The 21,560-nt window shown below is 41.5% G+C and overlaps 3 non-coding genes across 3 annotated transcripts; 2 read left to right on the forward strand and 1 right to left on the reverse strand.

Annotated features, from left to right (window-relative positions):
- Nucleotides 1-776: 776 nt before the first annotated feature.
- Nucleotides 777-887, forward strand: trnal-caa (transfer RNA leucine (anticodon CAA)). The gene is made up of 2 exons: nt 777-814; nt 842-887. It is a non-coding gene; the product is annotated as a tRNA-Leu (tRNA).
- Nucleotides 888-10,141: 9,254 nt separating this feature from the next.
- On the reverse strand, nt 10,142-10,214 carry trnae-uuc (transfer RNA glutamic acid (anticodon UUC)). The gene has a single exon. It is a non-coding gene; the product is annotated as a tRNA-Glu (tRNA).
- Nucleotides 10,215-13,268: 3,054 nt separating this feature from the next.
- On the forward strand, nt 13,269-13,340 carry trnat-cgu (transfer RNA threonine (anticodon CGU)). Its single transcript has one exon. It is a non-coding gene; the product is annotated as a tRNA-Thr (tRNA).
- Nucleotides 13,341-21,560: the final 8,220 nt, after the last annotated feature.

Genomic DNA, 21,560 nt, shown 5'->3' on the forward strand with positions numbered 1-21,560 from the left:
TGGATCGAGAAGAGGATCACCATGAGACACAAAACAAACAGTTTCATTCTGTCTTTATTAGAATCTGTATTACAGCTAATGAATGTAAAGCCTTTAGTATGCGAGAGTGAGAGTTCAGTTATGCCAGGGAGTGTGAGAAAAGAGAACTGAAATTTAGTAAATTAATATTTAAATAGAGCGTAAATCTTCAAAGTGTCACTGCAAAATTATTACAGGGGTCTACCAGCTGCCGGACGTACTTGTTTTGGGACTATTTCCAATAAGTACCGCATTAGTAGTTGTGTGTCCTTACTGGTATCTTTTAAACATTCGGTTATATACAAACGGGACAGAGACACAGTGATAATCTGATTTTAACATGTCCTGCATTTTAACTTACTGAACAGATAAATTGAAATGTTCTGATTCAGAGCCCCTGCAGTTCGTGCTAATAAGAACCACAACAATACTCCTGAGTCCTGAGCACCACACTGAGCAAAGGTTCAGCTGAACTCTGACTTTGTTCAGCACGACTTGTTGTTGCAGTTGAGCTCAGAGCTGGAGATGATCTCCATATTCTACCACACTAACTAGTCCTAAACGTAGTACACAGTACACACTTTTTTAAAACAATTTAAAATATTACACAAAGGCTGTAAAGCACACTCTAAATCGATCCGAATATTTGATTTCCGCGATCCGTTTAGGCAACATTAGGCAACGTGGCGCTTCTCCAGCAAAGCATTTCTCAGTTTTGTGAACTACTGGTGCTTTTAACACACCAACTTACGCAACTCGTCTGGATGGCCGAGTGGTGTAAGGCGCCAGACTCAAGGGCTCCTGTCTTTCCATTGCTTGGGTGTTCTGGTCTCTGAATAGAGGCGTGGGTTCAAATCCCACTCCTGACAGCTTTTCCCTCTCTTGCATTTTTCCTGTCTTACTGAAGTATTTTAGCTGCATTTTAGCTTCTATTTATATACTTTACAGTAGATAGTGTTTAGTAAGAGAAGAGAGATACAAGCGCTAAACCCCCACAATAACCAAACCTTAACTAAAGCAGGAAGATCAGTTTCTGCTCGAGACAGCCGTTTTCTGAACTGTAAATCTCTGGCTGGAGACGCTGTGTGTCCGGACTCAGAGGTTGTATAAGAAAAGACTCGGAGAGCTGCAGGCGCAGCTCATTGCTCTGCGCTCCCCGTGCGGAATGCGCGTGTCCTCCCTCCTTCATTACCTTCATACACTCCTCTCAAACCATATCAAACTCCTGGAATATTTCGGTGAACAGATACTGGATCTTTCTTTCCGAGATCATAGGCAGAAACAATAAACACGGTGAAAACAGGAAGGTATTCTGATCGTATAGAGAAATGCGCAAAAATACATTTCCTAAAATCCAATAAAATCTAGTTACATTCTGATGCTATTTTGATGTATCTGAATAGTTTTGGCACAGTTGTTACAGCAAATAGACAAATAAACTTTTTTAAATTTCATTCGAGCTGTAGTTTTGAAAATGTTTTTTTCAATTCTCTAAATAATACAAACACAAACACCCGTTGTAAGCGTCTGACCATTGATATTCTTGAATTATAAGACCGTACACACGCTGGCAGGCAGTTCAGCGAATATGATGCCCCTGCAGGGGCCGAATATTAGACAGACGTATACATACAGTCATCGTGTGGAGTTTATTCCTCCTCTACCGCAGTCTTTGCCTCTTGTCACATTTGCGCTTAATTGTCGATTTTTTGTATAGAACACCGAATATCTTGAGGAAGCCTGTCAAGCGAAGACTGATGGATTATTGAGGTGCAAACACTGGTTCAAAATCAACACCCTCTGCTATTGCCGTTGTTTCTTTGATAATTTCTTCAAATTCCTCATCTGACCTTCAATATCGAGGGATATTGAGCATAATACCATACAAATTGTAACTTTCTTTTGATTGCCAGTTTTATTAAAATGCCATCCCCTTTTACAGTTATTTTAGATGTTTGGCAAGGCGTTATATCCCCCCTCTCACCCTCAGCTAAAATATTTTAAAAGTACAACAACATTACATTATATTGAACAGCGTTTATGTTAACATTTATATTCAAATTAAGGTAAATATACGAAAATATTAAAATAGAACTCTGGCGATCTGTTGTTTTTGCTTGACAAGTTCTCGAACAGTTTTGCATTGTTTTTTAAATTACTTTAGCTGAAGATGCAACGGGAGCATAAGTGAATTCTCCCTCACTCACTGGAACATATAATTCTATGGGTGAATACTAACTGCTTGCAAGTTGCCAATGTCGGTAATTATTGGAAATTCCCGGTAATGTTGACTCTGGTACTCAATTTTTTGAGTAAATATCAAAATAGTTCAGGTTTTGCGGAACAATTAAATTTTTGCGGTGATGATGTTTACTATAGGAAGAAGTGCGTCCCTGGGTGGGATCAAAAAACCCACCTGGGGATTAATAGCCGAAAACGCTAACCGATTGCACCACAGAAATGCTTACACCTTGCTTTTTTTCATTTACATACTTTTGGTGAACAAAAAAATTCGCTCGCATTTCATCTTTCGCAAGCTGTATGATTTAAAAAAAACAAGCTGTTCTGCAAAGGAAATGAATAAACGCATTAAACCAAATCAAGACCTCTTTGAGTGTCCCAAATTACATGTTCTGTAAAACAAGACAGGAAAAAAAAGGTACCGCTGGAATTCGGACCCAGGATTTCCTCTTTATGAAACAGGTCTTTTAACCAGCTTTACCACAGCACTGGCAGAATACTATTCTTATACAGGTGGGTACCCACCCTCAAACCATTGTTCTCTCGCTATTTTACCTTTGCCTACTGCCCTGTCTCTCTCACACCTGAAGAAGGCTCCACGGGCGAAACGTTGTGTTCTCGTTCTTCTTTTTTTCAGCATGGAATAAACCTATTACCTATTCTTATACAGCCTCTTGGACACACCGCTCTGAGACATCTGAGGTCGATGTGCGCTGAGCCTGGTCGCCGAGCAAAATCATGCCCAAGGGGGGTGGCTCTTGTGAAGAGGTGGCCGAGTGGTTAAGGCGATGGAGTGCTAATCCATTGTGCTTTGCACACGTGGGTTCGAATCCCATCCTCGTCGGTTTATGTTTTCGACTTGTGATCCGTTTCTAAGTCGGACTTGCTTTCTTTAGCTACTGTAGTAGAGCAGTAATATTTCTAGCGTTGCCTGAACATGGCTTACAGCAGTAGCTGACAGATATAGTCTCTTAATATTTAGGTTAAATTTATGCTTTGTACTGCTTTCACCTGATATTAATAGTAGTCCTGATGAACGATTTAGGGACATGGCGCATCTTGAAAATGTTCTTGTTAATTTCAGTTTGGAAAAGATGCACTCACCAGAAGCAGAAACTGGTCGTATCTGCAAAATGCGCAATGCAATAGCAATGTCTTGCTATGAGTCCTTACCTGTTACAGGAGGCGTTGTAGGACTTTTTTAGTTCAGAAAAAGCTATCAATTCATCTTACATTTCTACTCCATCAATATTAGCAATGCTATCTTTACTAAGCTCTAAATATAGCTCTAAATAAATGCAAATTTTAAAATACATTTTAAAATAAATGCTATTCCATATGTTGTAACTTTGTGGTATTTAGAAATTTTATCTGAGGATGCAAGGGAAAGTATTATACAACTGTGAAAGAGGCTTGTATTTTAATACAATTTTCGATCAGAAGAAACTCTCAAACAAGCAACTGCAGTAGCAGAGAGTTTTGATTTAAACCGATGCTTGCAGCTCAATGCTCCATTCATCCTTGAAAGAAGCAAAGACAGGGGTATTTTGAGTGTCTCCATGATCCTCTTCTCAATCCAAAAGAAAGGTTTTATATGATCCTGATCCCACTAGAAAAAGGGTCAATTTCAGCCTGCACTGATGTCCCTTCAAACGTTTTATAAGAACTCTGGACGTTTATACAGTGGAAGCCTGGTCCATTTCTTCTTCTGAACGAGACTATGGGAGTGAGTATTTTGACGTCGAACTTGGATTTAAATAGAGGAACACTACACTACATTGGGCTACACGTGTGACAAAGCGTTTGCTTTCCGACCTCTCGATAGCTCAATTGCTGGATCTTAAGACTATAGACAAAAACAGTGGGCATTTCTTATGTCTCTGGTTTGAATCCAGCTCGAAGGATGGTGTTTTCTTGTTCCTTAATCAAAAAGTGAAAATTGCGAATTTGTCTTTCACTTTGACGTTCACCCGAAAGCTCAGTATATAAAGAAGTAAAGGCTCCTGTTCTGGATCCTAATCCTAATCCTCACGTCAGATTGTTTTGCTTAGACCTTTAAAATGTACACTGTGGACCGTTTGCTCTTCCTAACACAATTAAAAAGCCGCCGACAAACTTATCGATCGGGAGTTTAGTTCAGTGATAGCGCGCACTTAAGACGCTCCGTTTTCTATCGCCGGCATCTCTGTATTCTTTTTAAACGCGATATTTTTTATTCTTCGTGTGTGAATTTCAGGGAGACTCATAAACCCTTTGTCTGTTTTAAAGATACATTATTTTAAACCAGACATAATGAAAGACGTAGTAACTAGACACACATACAAGACACATGAATAGTAGCGGCTCTGAATGCAATACAAACGCCAATGGCGCAATGGATAACGTGTCTGATTACGGATCAGAAGACTTTAGGTTTGTACTCCTTCCTGGTTCGTGAAGAAGCTTTTAAACCTCACTACTCAACACTGACATCGTAGGGTGTGCGGTCCTACACAACCTTACTATCGACTGGATGAGTCTTCTGTTCAATCTCCGATTCTTTCCGCACATTCCTGCTATTTCACCACCGTTATTGTAGGATAACAGCCACAGACACGAGAAGATATACTATTCCGAACAAATGTCTTAAACAATCTCGTTGAAAAAGGTGACAATACGTTTTTGTTTCTTTAACTTAACCTTACTTTTGCCTGTAAAGTTACATTATTTTCTGTAGCCGCAAATCCCCAATATTTCTGCTGTCTCCCGAGAAACACAAGCGTGGAGTCCAATCATATTAAATAACACAACACATCTATTAATTTAACACCCAGATGTGACAGAACACATGTAAGACTTACACACAGCTTTTAATATGCTCTAGTGAATCTGCAGGCGTCCTGGGGAGGGAAGAGAACTGATATTAAGGAAATACATATTTAAAGGGGATGTAAGTCTTAAATGTGTTTTGTCACATCTGGGTGTTAACTGAATAATTTTTTAGCATTATTTATTGTGTTTTGACTCTATACTTGCGTTTCTCAGGAGACAGCAGAAATATTGATGTTTACATTTCTATTCACATTCCCGGTGATATTGACTGAGGTAATGCAGAAGCATGTTCTCTATAACAATAAACGGTGCGAGAAGACAGGAAGAAAGGCACCGCTAGGATTTGAACCCAGGATCTCCTGTTTACTAGACAGGCGCGTTAACCAACTAAGCCACGGCGCCGGAAGAATTCTCCTCTTTTACTGCGACTTGGACACACCGCTCTGAGACACCTGCGTTCAGTAAGCGCTGAGTCGGCTGGCTGAGCACGTTGCCTCATTTACATTCAATAGGAGCCCCGACACCAAGAGAAACGTATAGAAATGGGTTTTATCCGGCACTTTTCATGTCCAATGCGCTTGACATCTCCCACGGGCGACAAAGTTCATTTACAACACCTTTCTTTCTTTCTTCTTTCAGCAGGAGTACAATAATGGCAACAACATGTTTGGAGTTCGGCATTTCATTTAGTCTGAGGAAACATCGTATCGGAATGAACTGCCTGAGATAAAAGAGTAATTGCGGCTTCAGATCGTTTTTACAGAGCATTGCGTTGTTCTGCTCATGCTGACTACACGCTTTAGATATGTCATTTACTGCAAGCGTTGCTTTTCCAGGTTTTTCTGAAATTCCTCGCATTTGAGCCAGCACTAAAACATTTCATTCCCGTCGCTGAATACATCGTGGAAACGGTATTTGCAACGGAATGCTGTCACACATGAAACATTTTCGTTATTCGGTTCTGAAGTTTGAAAATGAAAATAAAACGGGGGTCACTTCATAGGCTTGAAAGAAGTCCAAGCAGCATAAAAACCCGCAAATTCTTACAAAGGCTGCACCTTTCTTATGCTGCTTTTATAAATCAGCCTTAAACATTTGAATGCATACCTTACTGCTGCTAACCACATTCACGTGTTTACGAAGCTTTTTTCTGTCCGTTATGTTTTTGCTAAGCAGTTTCTCAGTTTTCCTCGTACTGTGATTGTCAGCGAGCACAACAAGACTGAAACAGTGTAAAGGCAGGTAAAAAAGTCAGGGTAAAACGCCTGATTGTCGGGAGTGGGATTTGAACCCGTGCCTCTATTTGGAGAGCGAAATACAAAGCTTATAAGACACGAATCTGTAAATTTGCTGTTTTAAACCGCTCAACTATCCTGAAGAAATGGGTGCGGATTGTATCAGTCACATCCGATTTTCCGTAAATTTAGGACGATTGATACAACTGGACGAACAATTTGTGGCGTTTAGCATGACATGGAAAATGGCACCGGAGCGTTCGGGTCCGGACTACAAGACTCAGAAACAGTTTTTACCCCCGCACTATCAAACTATTAAACTCCCAGCCTCTCTCACTCTCTCCTCACCTCTCACCTATGATCTGAACCTCACAGTGCCTTCTTTCTTACCAAAAACCCAAACACACATTGAAAATCTACCTCTACCTTACATGTCAAAAAGCTCACTCCCCATCATTTCTATCCCTTTATTTCATTCTTTTGATGCATGTTTTTGCACATAACCTGTTACCTTTTTGTTGTTTTGCACACTGCCCGTTGTTGTTTTTTGCACATCGGCTGTTGTCTCTGTCTTTCTTTTGTTATACAATTGTATTGTTGGAGTCGGGGGCTGTACCAAGCGCACGTTCCTTCCCAATGCTGAGGCGATCATTCAGAAGATGGTTGTGAAGAGAGACAAGCTTTGTCGACTAAAAAACAAGGCAGGATATGCAAGAATACTAATCACTGGCGACAGTTATGCTCTCTTACTATTGAGACTCCTACATTGCGAGTTTTTTTGAAGACTTTGAAACTAAAGGAAAGTGGAGACAAATGAAACGGGCACGGGTGGGGTGAACCCACGATCTTCGGTTTACAAAACCGACGCCTTACCACTTGGCCACCGCACCTTCGAAGAAATATGGGAATAATGTTGTCCAAATTATTTTTTTTCTGAATCTGGTTTACATCGCCTGGAGGCAGCAACAACAATAAAAGGGATACTTAACAAGGAGATACGCTGTAGCAGTGCGACTCCAACAGATGCTCCTGAAGAGGCTGGAGGTTTAAGCCAGCTCCTTAGAGCACTCGGCCACGTTACTCTCAACAGCGGCTCTTCAGCTCTTGTTGTTTGACCTAGTGTTTTTATAACGCTTGGAATTGACCGCAGCTTCGTTTTCTGAGATGCTTTCTCTCACGTGGTGAAATCTCGACCTCTTTGGCATCTCTGGCTATAGTTCTTCTGTAGAGCAGGCTTTCACACCTCTGCTTTTAGTGCCCTTGAAGTCATTTTATTTTTACAGGAAGACGCATTCCCTAACGATCTCTCCTGTTTTAGAAATGCTTCATAAGGCGTGTTTGATTCAACGGACAAACAGTATACTAATTGTACAATGCAGATTTATGCGGCATTCGTACTGGATTTGAGTGGGATTCTGAAATACTTCTTGCAAAGGTATTCAGACTTTCTTGAACCTATAATAAAAAAACAGACCTGAAACTCCCTAAATTCCAATCTCTGATGTTGCTGTCCTTAAACTCGGACGTGAAGTTCTGCAGACGTTTGCATAATGTCCTGTTTTCTTACAGTGTAGACATTTTGCTGTTCACGCTCCGCATTCATCTGCTTTGTGCATTGTTAGTCCGCACCTGTAACATGTAATGTCAGCCGTCCCCTGTTCTTCTATATCTCTAGCATGACTGCGTCCGGCTGCTCGGCTTTTGTTTGTAAAGTTTGAGCGAGCGCCCCGTTCAGTGTCACTTTGTCACTGTGGTCAGAAAGCATTCTTGATTCTGCTTGAGCTGCTTCATGAATTCTAGCGACTGTAAGAGCTCTTTCCAAAGTCAGCCCTTCCTCCTGCAGCAATTTATAGTCTCTTATGTGCACATTTTTCCACAAGTTGATATCTTAACATGTCAGTTTCCAATACTCCAAAGTCACAAGATTTAGCCAGTTCTCTTAGTGCAGTCACAAAAGCAACAACAGATTCGTCCTGAGACTGAGTTCTCTGCCTAAATTTATGCCGTTCCAAAACCACTTTTCTCCGCGGTGTAAAGTAAGCGTCTAAGGCAGCTACAGTCTGTTCATATGTACCTTTTTCTCCAGGGAGGTTGGCGAAAATCCGCTGCACGGGAGCCCCGATACAGTGCAGTAATGTAGCCCGTCTCACGGCTTCCTGAGCTTCTGTAGATCCACTGGCTATTTAAAAAAATCTGTACGACTCCATCCATATCTTGTATTCCGTATACAAATACGGAGGTCCGAGGTTCAGTAGAAATGGTGGAAAAAGCTGAGCATAAGCAAAGCTTCTCGGCGCGGCTACCATATCTTCCATGGCGAAAGCTAAACGAAAAGTCCGAAAATTCAGAAGTTCGTTTCTACCAGCAAGAGAACTAAAATCAGCAGTGTTCCGCTCGCTTTGAGTCCGTTAACCACTCATCTCTCGTCGCCATAAATGTTGTGTATCTTAATAAGGAGACGTTTTCATATTATTTTAACTATTTTATTAACTACACAGATCACGCCCTTACACCATACTGTATATTCCCGCCTTCTACTCTCTCGTTCTGTTGTCTCGCGATGTCTACTCACTAAACTACATTTAGCATGACTTCTTGTTGCAGTTGAGCTCAAAGCTAGAGATGATCTCCATATTCTACCGCCGTAACTAATCCGAAACGTAGTACACAGTACACACTTTTTAAGTGAACTCAGGTTGTTAAAAAATTAAACCAGCGCCCTGTCACAGAAACGCACCCCAGTCTCCCGCGCAACAAGCGGGGGTACTCAGCACTATACTTAAGAGGAGCGCTTGTCTGCAGCTGAGCGTCAGCTCTGTTTACTGTCAGCAGTCATTTCCTCATTTCCAAAGACTTTTTCACCTGCTTTCAGCTTTTAAACTAAACGCTCAAGAAGTAATTAATGTCAGTTGGAAGTCTGTTTCTGTTGTCTCAGCTCTTGATAAAGAAAAGCCGTGCATGGGAGACTCCCTCTCTGAAGAAGTTTGCCGTCACCCTGCGAGGGAGAAGAGCCATCAATCACCGAGGCAACTACTGAGACAGTTAACATTAAACACGTGAAATGCGAGATGTTGTGATTTTTTTCCCGCTTAAGGCTTCTATCGTTTCTACTCTAACGAGAAAGACCTCTTTATTAGAAGTGAGATTTTAACAAACGTCTCCAGGGTTAACTGCGACCTGAACGTAACGCCTTAGACCACCAGCCATCTGGCCTGTGGTACTTAGAGCAGTGCTCAATAAAAATGATCAAAAACCGAAAGCGCTTCTTATGCGGATCAGTATATTCCGATACCACTGGTTCTGCAGAAGAAATAAGAAAAGCCGAACTCAAAGCAGTGTGTTGCCATTACGGGTACTCTGCAGCTGCTTTAAGATCTACTCACACCGTGTTGCCATTAAGGCTACCTAGTTAAAAAAAAAACTTATCGTCATCTTTTTGAACATGATTATTAGACACCCGTTAAATCTCCACCGAGGTTTCTTGAGAGATCGTTCAGCGAGCGAGTATTAAAAAACTACGTCGCTTCCAACCTCTGCTCTCACTGTAAACTCGGACGTGATGTTCTGCAGAGTTGCAGTGTGCCTTTCCTCTTGTCGTATTCAAGAGTACTCACTGTCTGAGCTCCTCACTGCGTGTTCTGTACTCTACTGTGATTTAATTTAGATGATTACGTGGAGTAGAGTGAACATTTTCGGTTTGTGAAATGAAACACTAAATACACTACTGTAAATACAAGTAATGGACATTTAAAATAACCACAGTACAGCTAGAAGAGTGAAAGATAAAAGACTATTTAGGATGACATTCACAATAGACACAATAAGAACAGCACAACCGCCCGAACAGGGACTTGAACCCTGGGCCCTCAGACTGAAAGTCCGATGCTCAACCGACTGAGCTATCCGGGCTCTGAAAGAAGGTTAACACTGTCGGGATGACCACTGACAGACTTTATCATGAAGCGACGGCACCACTCCCAGTAGAATGAGTGAGAAATATAGCATGACATGGGTAGTTAAGGGGCTCCCACAATCCATCTTTCCTCACATTACTGATTTTTTTCAATAGCATTTTGACCTTTTTCACATTCAGATTTTTTTCTCATTTAATAAAATCTTTTAATCAACAACATTAAAAAGAAAATAAATGGAACGTTTTTTGGAACAATAATTAAAAAAAATATTTCAATGCCTTGGTTGTATACGTGTGCACACCCTTTATAAAGGGAGTTGCAACAGTGCTGAAATTTAAAGAGCATTTCTGTAGAGAAAACAGCCTTGATGTTCAGCTTAGGGAGCTTGTCTTTTCGAAATTCTATTTCTTAACACCTTGCACAGCCTCCCGACAGACTAACAAATATTTTTTGGAGAAATTGGCTCACACACCGGAAGACACTAACGTTTATTTACTTTAGAGTATGTGAATAACAGTTTAACCGAAAAGGTTTGTAATTGTGATTTTGTTAAAATTCAATAAATCGTCTATCAACAGTTAGAATTTATTAAGAAATTGTTTTATTTCATAAACTATAAGACAATTCAGAGAGTTTATAGGTCATATCCGTCGCTTATGTTCTTTTAACTCTAGCGTTCAGGATCCAAACCCAGGTGCGGACGGTTGTGTTTCTTGAATCTCTTGTAATGATCAAAAGTCGATGTGTAGTCCTTCAGTACTTTCTCCAGTTGTGCCATGGATATTTTATACGTTCAATACTTGTCATGCTCTTTTGCATTTTCCTTAATAAACGGAAAAAGTTCAAAGTGTGTTTATGGCTGTGCTTCACATCTACACGACAGCACTTGTTACAGTACAGGACACGCAGTGAGGAGTTCGTGAAGCTTTCAGTTTAATGCGGAGTTCAGAAGGAGGATTCGCTCGCTGAATGATCTCTCAGGAAATCCCGGGTGAGATTCAACAGGTGTTTTCTGCAACAGCCATGACAAGTGTGAAGCAATCTCAGGATTTCCTGAATTTGAACTAAATTATTAGTTCAAATAATTTAGGATTTAACAGAACTAAAAGAGGTACATTTAAAACAGCAGCGCAACTCTGCAGCACGTCGAGTGTGCCTGCATTTAATTGTGTAAACCTGGCTCTCTCTGAACACAAGCAAAGAGTTCTCACTCACCAGAAGATTGCGATGTGAGTACTGTAATATAAAGCACCTGGAGATGCCAGGGATTGAACCCAGGACCTCATACATGCGAAGCATGCGCGCTACAACTGAGCTACATCCCCGATGAAAAAGTTTACGGAATTACTTAGAGATGTGCAAAGGCTCACTGATCACACCACTCATGAAGATTGTCTGCAGTTTCCCACTTTCGCGTTTCTTCTACTACAGAGTAAATTCATAGGAATGAACAAATAAGGAAGGAAAAATAATGGCATCGAAGCTTCAAGAGACTGTGCACAAATTAATCTGTTATTTTTGCATCCAGTTACATGGGCGACGGTGGTTGATTCCCAGACGGGGGAGTGCTTTTTTTCTACCTCCTTACTCGACTGTCTTTCAATTCTATTTTATTTGTAAGCTTTTTGCATCTTTTAAGTGCTCTTGATTAAACTATGCATAGAAAAACAGCAGTGCTGATGATTTAATGTAAAAGGGTGAAACGACGCCCCAACCACAGGAATGGTAACAGGAAGGATCGTGTTCTTATTTAATATGTCCTTTTGAGGTGTCTTGTCAATGCACACAGGCGGTAGAGCTGAATAATTTACTTTTAGTGGTGTTTTTAAACAAAGATGGAACACGTTCTTTCTATACCAGGAAGAAAGGAGCAGACTTTACCTTTAAGAGGCAAAAATGACACCTTATCAAAGCTAATATTAATTAAAATGACATCACAACAAAAGAGTGGAGCCTTGAGTGAATAAAGCCTTGAGTGGAGCCTTGAGCTTTCATTGGACGTCTGTGTCTCCATAACTTTGTAGGTGAGAGAGAGGAGTGTGATAATTTGCAGGTGCTTCTCGGAAGTGCGTTGGTGGTACAGGCGCCTTCCAAATAATTGAGTCAGGTTTGAATCCCAGCCAGTGCAAACCCAAATCTTTTCAAGATAATCTGTGGTCCGCTAACACATCTTTTGAAACACTACAACAGGTAACACCCGTGTGAAACATCATGAGCATCTGTTAAACCTCTCTACCTGCCCGTTCCTCACAGAGACATGACGAGGGTCTAAGGGGACATTTTGAGCCGTAGAAACATTTTATCATTCCGTACTTTCCTGTGCAGTCAGGCCAGTTCCACTTTAACTGCGCCCGACAACGGAGGTCGTTTTGAAAACAACGAGAGTAAAGGCACACTGCACGTCTGCAGAACATCACGTCCGAGTTTAAGGACTGCAACATCAGAGATTGGAAGCTAGGGAGTTTCAGGTCTGTGTTTTTATTATAGGTTCAAGAAAATCTGAATACCTTTTCAAGAAGTATTTCAGAATCCCAGTCAAAGACAGTACGAATGCCGCATAGATCTGCATTGTACAATTAGTATACTGTTTGTCCGTTGAATCAAACACGCCTTATGAAACATTTCTAAAACAGGAGAGATCGTTAGGGAATGCGTCTTCCTGTAAAAATAAAATGACTTCAAGGGCACTATAAGCAGAGGTGTGAAAGCCTGCTCTACAGAAGAACAAAAGCCAGAGATGCCAAAAAGGTCGAGATTTCACCACGTGAGAGAAAGCATCTCAGAAAACGAAGCTGCGGTCGTTTCCACACGTTATAAAACCACTAGGTCAAACAAGAGCTGAAGAGCCGCTGTTGAAAGTAACACGGCCGAGCGCTCTAAGGAGCTGGCTTAAACCTTGAGCCTCTTCAGGAGCATCTGTTGGAGTCACACTGCTACAGCGTATCTCCTTGTTAAGTATCCCTTTTATTGTTGTTGCTACCTCCATACGATGTAAACCAGATTCAGAAAAAAAATAATTTGAACAACATTATTCCTAGATTTGCTTGAAGGTGCCGTGGCCAAGTGGTAAGGTGTCGGTCTCGTAAACCGAAGGCTGTGGTTTCAAACCCCACCTGTGCCTGTTTAAAAGTCTTCAAAAAAACTAGCAATGTGGGAGTCTCAATCGTACGAAAACATAACTGTTGCCAGTGATTAGTGCATATCCTGCCTTGATTTTTAGTCAACAAAGCTTGTCTCTCTTCACACCCATCTTCCGAATGATCGCCTCAGCATTGGGAAGGAACGTGCGCTTGGTACAGCCCCCGACTCCATGGTCTGATCACAAACAGATCGGGTGAGCTGTCAGTCCAGGTTGGAAGTAACTAAAGCACTAAGAATCTGACTTAGGAACGAGAAGACCGTGTTTTTTTAAATGAGTAAATAAAATAATATAAAATAATATACTGCCTGCAAGACTAAGTCAAGTTCAAGTTCAAGTTTATTGTCATTATACTCATACGCAGGTATATGGTATAACGAAATGCTATTTAGCTAGCTCTCGGACGTAAGTAGTACAAAGAAAAAAACACAACAACAATACAATTGTATAACAAAAGAAAGGCAGAGACAACAGCTGATGTGCAAAAAACAACAACAGGCAGTGTGCAAAACAACAAAAAGGTAACAGGTTATGTGCAAAAACATGCATCAAAAGAATGAAATAAAGGGATAGAAATGATGGGGAGTGAGCTTTTGACATGTATGGGAGAGGTAGATTTTCAATGTGTGTTTGGGTTTTTGGTAAGAAAGAAGGCACTGTGAGGTTCAGATCATAGGTGAGAGGTGAGGAGAGAGTGAGAGAGGCTGGGAGTTTAATAGTTTGATAGTGCGGGGATAAAAACTGTTTCTGAGTCTGGTAGTCCGGACCCGAATGCTCCGGTACCGTTTTCCATGTCATGCTAAACGCCACAAATTGTGTTAGTCCAGTCGTATCTATCGTCCTAAGGTTACGGAAAATCGGATGCGACTGGTGCAATCAGCATCCATTTTTTCAGGATAGTCGAGCGGTTTAAAACAGCAAATTCACAGCTTCGTGTCTTTTAAGCTTTGTGTTTCACTCTCCAAATAGAGGCACGGGTTCAAATCCCACTCCCGACAGTCAGGCGTTTTACCCTGTCTTTTTTACCTGCCTTTACACTGTTTCAGTCTTCTTGTGCTCACTGACAATCACAGTACGAGGGAAACGGAGAAACTGCTTAGCAAAAACATAACGGACAGAAAAAAGCTTTGTAAACACGTGAATGTGATTAGCAGCAGTAAGGTATGCATTCAAATGTTTAAGGCTGATTTATAACAGCAGCAGAAGAAAGGTGCAGCACAATGCAATTTGTGAGAATTGGCGGGTTTTTATGCTGCTTGGACTTCTTTCAAGCCTATGAAGTGACCCCCCGTTTTATTTTCATTTTCAAACTTCAGAACCGAATAACAAAGAGGTTTCATGTGTGACAGCATTCCGTTGCAAATACCGTTTCCACGATGTATTCAGCGACGGGAATGAAATATTTAGTGCTGGCTCAAATGCGAGGAATTTCAGAAAAACCTGGAAAAGCAACGCTTGCAGTAAATGACAAATCTAAAGCGTGTAGTCAGCATGAACAGAACAACGCAATGCTCTGTAAAAACGATCTGAAGCCGCAATTACTCTTTTATCTCGGGCAGTTCATTCCGATACGATGTTTCCGCAGAATAAATTAAATGCCGAACTTGCCAACAAGTTTAATACTTGCTTGTGAGCCCTAGATAAATTGGCTGCTGCAATTTCAGCAAGCGGAGATCTGCTCAGCTGCCTGTAGTACACATTGCTGATTCCTTTTGTGAGGGCACGGGCAATCTTTCAACGATAAGGCTGACGTGCCTGTCGAAATTGTGTTTCCCTTTCACTGTGTTGTATTTGCCCTACTAGTACAACATCAATTGTGATGTCATCATTGCCCATTGGTTTGTCTTGTTGTCATTGTGTATTTTACATTACAGGAACTGAAAGTACTGAACTGAAGGTACTGAAGGTAGGAACTGAAAGTACAGACTGCTTTAATTATAAGAAAGTTTTTTTTCTGCTGTTCTCTTTCCTGATGTATTTGAAGGCTTTTGGGCAGCAAGGATTTATCTTCCTGAACTCTCTATATAAGATATGGGTCCATGATCATCTTAGTTTAGATGTACCTTTTAAAAGTGGTATTATTCTCCATTGTTCAGCCTTCAGACATACTTGGAAAGTTTTAGGCACAGACATAATCTTTCTTAATCCCCTTTTATCCTGAGGTGACGTCCCAGACGAGCTTGCCCCCTGGGAATATTCACTGTGCTCTTCAGGATTTTTTTCTGATTCTTCACAGATTTTTTCTCCTTCAAACATGTCACCACTGTCTGTGCTGCCGTGTGCTGCCCATGCATCTTCTGTATCTCCTGATGAACTTCTGAGCTCTGTGTTGCCTTCCAAACTATGTCTCTCACTTTGACTTGAAATATGGACTATAGATTGTATACTGTCATCTGGTTTTGAATCCTTACCAATACTCACCTCCTTCTGCGCCCTAAGCACTTGGATTCTTACTTTTTTTCTATCTTCATGCCAAATCACTGATAACCATTTCTTGTTGCTGGAGCAATCCTCTCCAAGGACTCTGTTTGACAGTGTTGACCACATATTGTCATGCCACCTAATTTTTTTTTCTAGCTTAAAAAACTTCAGAAATTCTTTGATCTCATTCCCTACTCCACCAGCCACAGGTCTGGCCTCCTACTTCTCTGTCCTCCTTTAACATGGCATTGCCAAAAATCTGAAAAATAGGGAACACATCTGAATGAAGTGGAAACATAATTGAAATTCAACTCCCAATGGATGTTAATAGTGTAGGAGTGCAACAGATGTACAAATCCATTCAATGTTTTTATTTCTGTGTTTAATTTTTGAGGGACCCTATATTTTGATATAGCATCAATCACAAAACAGCATTCTGTCAATGTCAAGACCACCAGCCAACTGGTGGAGATCAACATGTGTTAATCCACCAGGACATTCTCTACTGTGCGGCAAGCAGCACTGTTTTAACCATTCAAACCCGCTTCCCGCTACTCGGTATTGAGTCTTCTCTTTGAGAGCTCTACCTCGCGTTTACTCTGAATCTCGCTTACTGGTTATGGACTCTCTTTTGCCTCTTGACCTTGGACCTCGCCTGACGTTCTGGATTGTTCGCCTGTCTCAATAACTACTTACATCAGCACAGGATCTGCATACCTTTTCACTGAGGATTTCTGACAGTCACAGCCACATAAAAAACTAGAAAAGAAGTATGTGTTTCTTAAAAAAAAATACCCCCCAAATTGTTTTTGTTTTTTTTAAAGTCAACATATCTGGGTTGTGTTTGCAAGATTTTTAAAAATTGCAAAGTTTGTGTGGGTATGATTGTAAAAAATCAAATCATAACTGAAGAAAGCTCCATGGTCAAAACATTGTGTTTTCTTCTTCTCTTTTCAGCATGGAATAAACCTATTACTTGTTCCTTGGAGATTACCATGTGCCAATAAGATATGATCACTGTATTGACCATATACAATTTCTTGCATTAGGAATTCCTATTTTGCATACCCCAGCTTGCTCTCCTTGAGACACACATACAGGGAGAGAAGCTGGGGGTCAGAGCACAGGGTCAGCCATTTATACGGCACCCCTGGAGCAGTTGGGGTTAAGGGCCTTGTTCAGGAGCCCAATGGAGTAGGTGTCAGCCCTGTCCCGTCCCTAGTTTCCGGTCTGCTGTCCTTCTGGTCTTTCTCTTTCCCTTGGGCTATATATTTCCGGGTCTTGCACTCTGTCCTCACTCAGCATTGACGTTCGGATGTCCTGAGACCCACCTAGCACCAGGGCGCCCCACGTCCGCTCCCTGAGGGCATAGGTTTCTATACGGCATTCCTGAACTCTTTGCACTAATGAGCCCGGGCCTTTTTCAGGTCTTGCCACTACGCATATGGGTCTTTTTCCGCTCTCCTGCTCCCCACGGTGAGTCCCTTTGGACGTCCGTGACAGTAGGATTCCTCTGCCGACTGTGGGATGTAAACCAGCAACCTTCCAGCCACAGGTGCAGATCCTTAGCCACAGAGCCACTGCTCTGCCAAATGTGCCAATTCTTTAAAGGAAGTCCAAAAAAATGCTAATTTATTTTAAAAAATAGTTGCTGTAAATAACATCAGTGGCTATTGAAGAGTACATACAAGCACAGAGACAAGTTAATAAACTTGGAATGACTACTTACAGCTCTGGAAAGTCCGAAGATATTGTTTCCGGTTGTTTAGGAACAAGTAATAGGTTTATTCCATGCTGAAAAAAAAAGAAGAGAGAAAACAATGTTTCGGCTGTGGAGCCTTCTTCAGGTGTGAGAGAGAGAAGGCAGTAGGCAAAGGTAATGTAGTGGGAGAACAAAGGCTGGGAGGGAGGAGGAGTGAGAGATGGGAGCAGGGGACAGAAAGAGAGGGCAATCAAGAGGTGTGAAGTCAGAATAGGTGTTGAGAGGTGTGAAATACAACTTCCAATGAATGGAGAAAATTTAGTAGAATAGTAGTCTGTTGTTTAGAGAAGGGGGAAGGTGTGTTCCTAGCTGCAGGATAAGTTTGGTTTCGGTAGTCTTTCTAATGTATGAGTTCAGAAAACCATCTTTGAGAACACAGACGGAGAGATTAGAGTGGTCATGGCCATCAGAGGTGAAATGAGAAACAATGGTTTTTGGAGAGATCTTCAATCTTCACAGCCCTGACATGTTCTCTGAAGCGGTCTCCAAGTCTCATTCCTGTTTCTCCAATATAGAGAGAAACTGGGCATTTAATGCAAGAGATACAGTAAATAAGGTTGCTGGAGGTACAAGATGCCATCTGGGTGATCCAGAATTGTCCTGAGGGGCCTTGAATGAGTGTGGTGTTGGATGTGTACTTGCAGGCGATACAGCGAGCTCTGTTGCAGGGGAAAGTACCTGGTGTGGATGGTTGCTGAGAGCGGTCAAGGGAGCTGTGAACACGAAGGTTGCGCAGATTAGGTGATTGGCGATATGAGATGATGGGGCGGTCAGAAAAGAGGGCCCCAATGGAGGAATCATCCTGTAGGATGGAAAAGTTGTCGTTAACAGTCCTGGGGATAGGAAGTGTGTTAGGGAAGCACCAAAGGAATGCGGTTGTTATGGTGGGAGTTCCTGATTGGGTTGATGGTCCGAGGGGTGTTTTTGGCTCGGGCAAAGGCCCTGTCAATAACACTGCTGGGGTATCCTCTGTTGATGAAAAAGGAGTAGATTTTGAGGGTTTGATTCTGGAAGTCGATGTCGTTGCTGCATATTTGTTGTAGCCGAAGGAACTGTGAAAAAGGGAGAGAATTTTTAGTATGTTTGGGGTGAAAACAAGAGATAGCTGTGTGAATCCGTGGGTTTGTAATAAACAGAAGTGGAGAGTCTGGGGTAGTTGATGGAGAAGTTGATGTCCAGAAACGGAAGAGTAGTGGAAGATATGTTAACCATATATTTGAGGGACAGGTGGAAGTTGGTGAAATGGTGCAGGAAGCACTTAAGCTGATCGTTGGAGCATGTGGCGGCACTGACGCAGTCATCAATATATCGCTTGTAGAGGTCAGGGACATAGCCAGTGTAGGAAGCGAAGAAGCGTTCTTCTACCCAGCCAACAAAGATATTGGCATAGCTGGGTCCCATTCTGGTGCCCATGGCAACTCCACTCACCTGTTGGTAAAAAAGATTATTGAAGGAGAATGCGTTCAGTCTGAGAACCAGTGTTTCTGGTTGTTGTCCTTTAATTGATCTGGCACCGAAACATTAATCCTAAACAGTCAAACAAGTCCATGTGATGAAAACCCTTATGCTCTTTAATGTTTTTTTACGCACTAATTTCCCCCCCTCCCACTCATCAGCTTTTGGATGAGAGATTCTGACCACTGTATAAGATCAAAAGCAGTAGAAGAAACGGGCTTCTTTTCTGCTTATTTAACACACTCCTAATGCAAACAACACATTACGAGTACAACGGAAAGGTTGCACCAAATGGGATCAAGCAATTTAAAACATATGTTCAGGGTACAGGAAAGTTGTTATAGAGATGAATGGTATTCATGAAACAAATAATGTTGCAAAAAACTTTGCCAAAAGTCACAACCCATTTAACATTCATCAGACAGGTTAATCAGTTGGATATCTCTTAGGTTCTAAATGCACTTAACGGCTGTATAATGCATGCAAAAGAATAAAAAGAACAGTAGTGAACTACAGTTCTTACAATAATAAACAGCCATTTGATCTTGTGAATGATCTATCATACACCCTTGAAATGATGTTAAAGATTTGGAAGTTTGCACAGCTTGTAGTCTTTCTAATTCCATGAGACACACAGACAGGGAGAGAAGCTGGGGGTCAGAGGGGGTTGGCCACTGTGCTCTTGTGCCAAACAGGTCATACAAAGACCGCCATTCCTTATATCTTTCCCTGAACCTGTGCGTCACTTCCTCACCTTCCAGAAGCAAAATATCAAGCTTCCACACACCCTTCCCCACAGTAACAGCTGTTGGAATAGAAATTGTACATGACAGCAGACAATGGTCAGAGAAAAAAAACAGGGGTTAGGCCTGCGGTCGTGCAAGTAAAATCACATATCAAAACAAAATGTGTGAGGCTTGGGTCCCATTAGACTAGTGCCGTGTGAAACCTGCCCTCCCCTGACTATGAAGTTTGAAGCCATCTTTCAGTTTAAAATCTTTACATTGTGTTTGCAATAATATTGATGATTTATCAAATTGGACCCGTCTCTCGCCCCTCATTCTGCCTTCTCTTTCTAAAAGAGAATTAAAATCCCCAGCTAAAACCACTGGTTCCCATCCCAATAAATATACTCAGTTCCTGAATTAGGACATATCTGTCATGTGAGCAACTCAGACAATATATATTTAAGAGTTTAAATTAGACATTCATGAAACCCAGATACACCACCAGTGCTCTCCCTGGTTTCACTACAAGGTGCTGACGTACCTCTACCATCTTATTTTTAATTAGAACAGCTATACCATCAGATTTATTTTCTTTGGACCCACTCCAGATTGATGGGCCCAATGTCCCCAGTTCTTCCATATCCTTATAGCAGTTTTTAAAGGGTAACCCACACTCCTGTAACAACACAATATCAGCATTTACCTTCCTCACAAATTATAGTATATTCCTTGCCCTTAACTTGGAGCGAATGCTTCTCACATTTATGGACACAATATTAAGAGCCATACTTAAGTAGGACCAGGGGAGACTTAAAGTTCTGGCTACAATCATTCAGTAGGTGACACCTACTATACAGGCCTCCCCCCCTTTTGCTTTAATTGTCTCCTCCTCCACCACCCCCACAATCCATAGGATATATCTCCACCTGCCTTCCTTGAGTCTCTGGTTCTAAAGCTTGGTCAGTAAGATCACATATATTGGAGACATCTAAACCCATGGGAGAACCTACCTGAGGACTCGGAAAATGATCTTCCCTCACTCTTCTGCTCAGAGTTAAATCATTTTCTAAATCTAATGTCTCTTTTAGACTGCACCCTCTGTTCTGTACATTTCATTTGAGCACTTTCAGTCTCCACAGGTGGCAGGCTATTGGAAGAGCATTGGTCGCATGGTTAATCACTTAACAGAAGTTAAGTTGTCAAAGTATATCGGAGTCAACCAATACTGATCAGGTTCTGCTGCTGCTGAGCCCGCAGCCTTCACCATAAGGTCCAATTCCCCAAGCCTGTACCCTTCAGAAATTGCAGTATAGAATGAAAAAAAACTCTAATAGATATCGGCCACTGTTGGCGATTTTCCTTTAAGAGAGATAGATAATACTTTATTAATCCCGTAGGGAAATTGACAAATGATTCTCCAGAAATTTTACGGAGTGTATCACTTTCACTGAGACCGAGGAGTGTTAAGCTGTACATGAGTCTTTGTGGCTCGGTTGTTAACAAAAAGGGTGGTGGTTTGAGCCTTCCCAGGGACGCTATGAGCCTTTTAATGTACACACCCGTCTCACTTTACCTCCACGGCCGGTCTTGTACCGCAATCAAATACAGAGCCCGCAGGGGGCAGTAGGCTCGCAAATATAGCTCACTGTGTATATAATGAAGAAGCGGAGGTTAGTTTCTCATCTGCATGTTGCAGAGCCTTATGCAACTCGCAACAACAGTTGGGGTTTGATCCCTGCACGGGCTATTAGTTGAAAGACCATTGTAAATGACGTGTAACAGATTTATCCAGCTGGCTTTTATGTTTCATACTAAATTGCTATCTTGAAACCAAAA

The sequence above is a fragment of the Lepisosteus platostomus genome, chromosome 5 (genome assembly GCF_059453375.1).
Source record: "Lepisosteus platostomus isolate fLepPlt1 chromosome 5, fLepPlt1.hap1, whole genome shotgun sequence".
Taxonomy (NCBI): domain Eukaryota; kingdom Metazoa; phylum Chordata; class Actinopteri; order Semionotiformes; family Lepisosteidae; genus Lepisosteus; species Lepisosteus platostomus.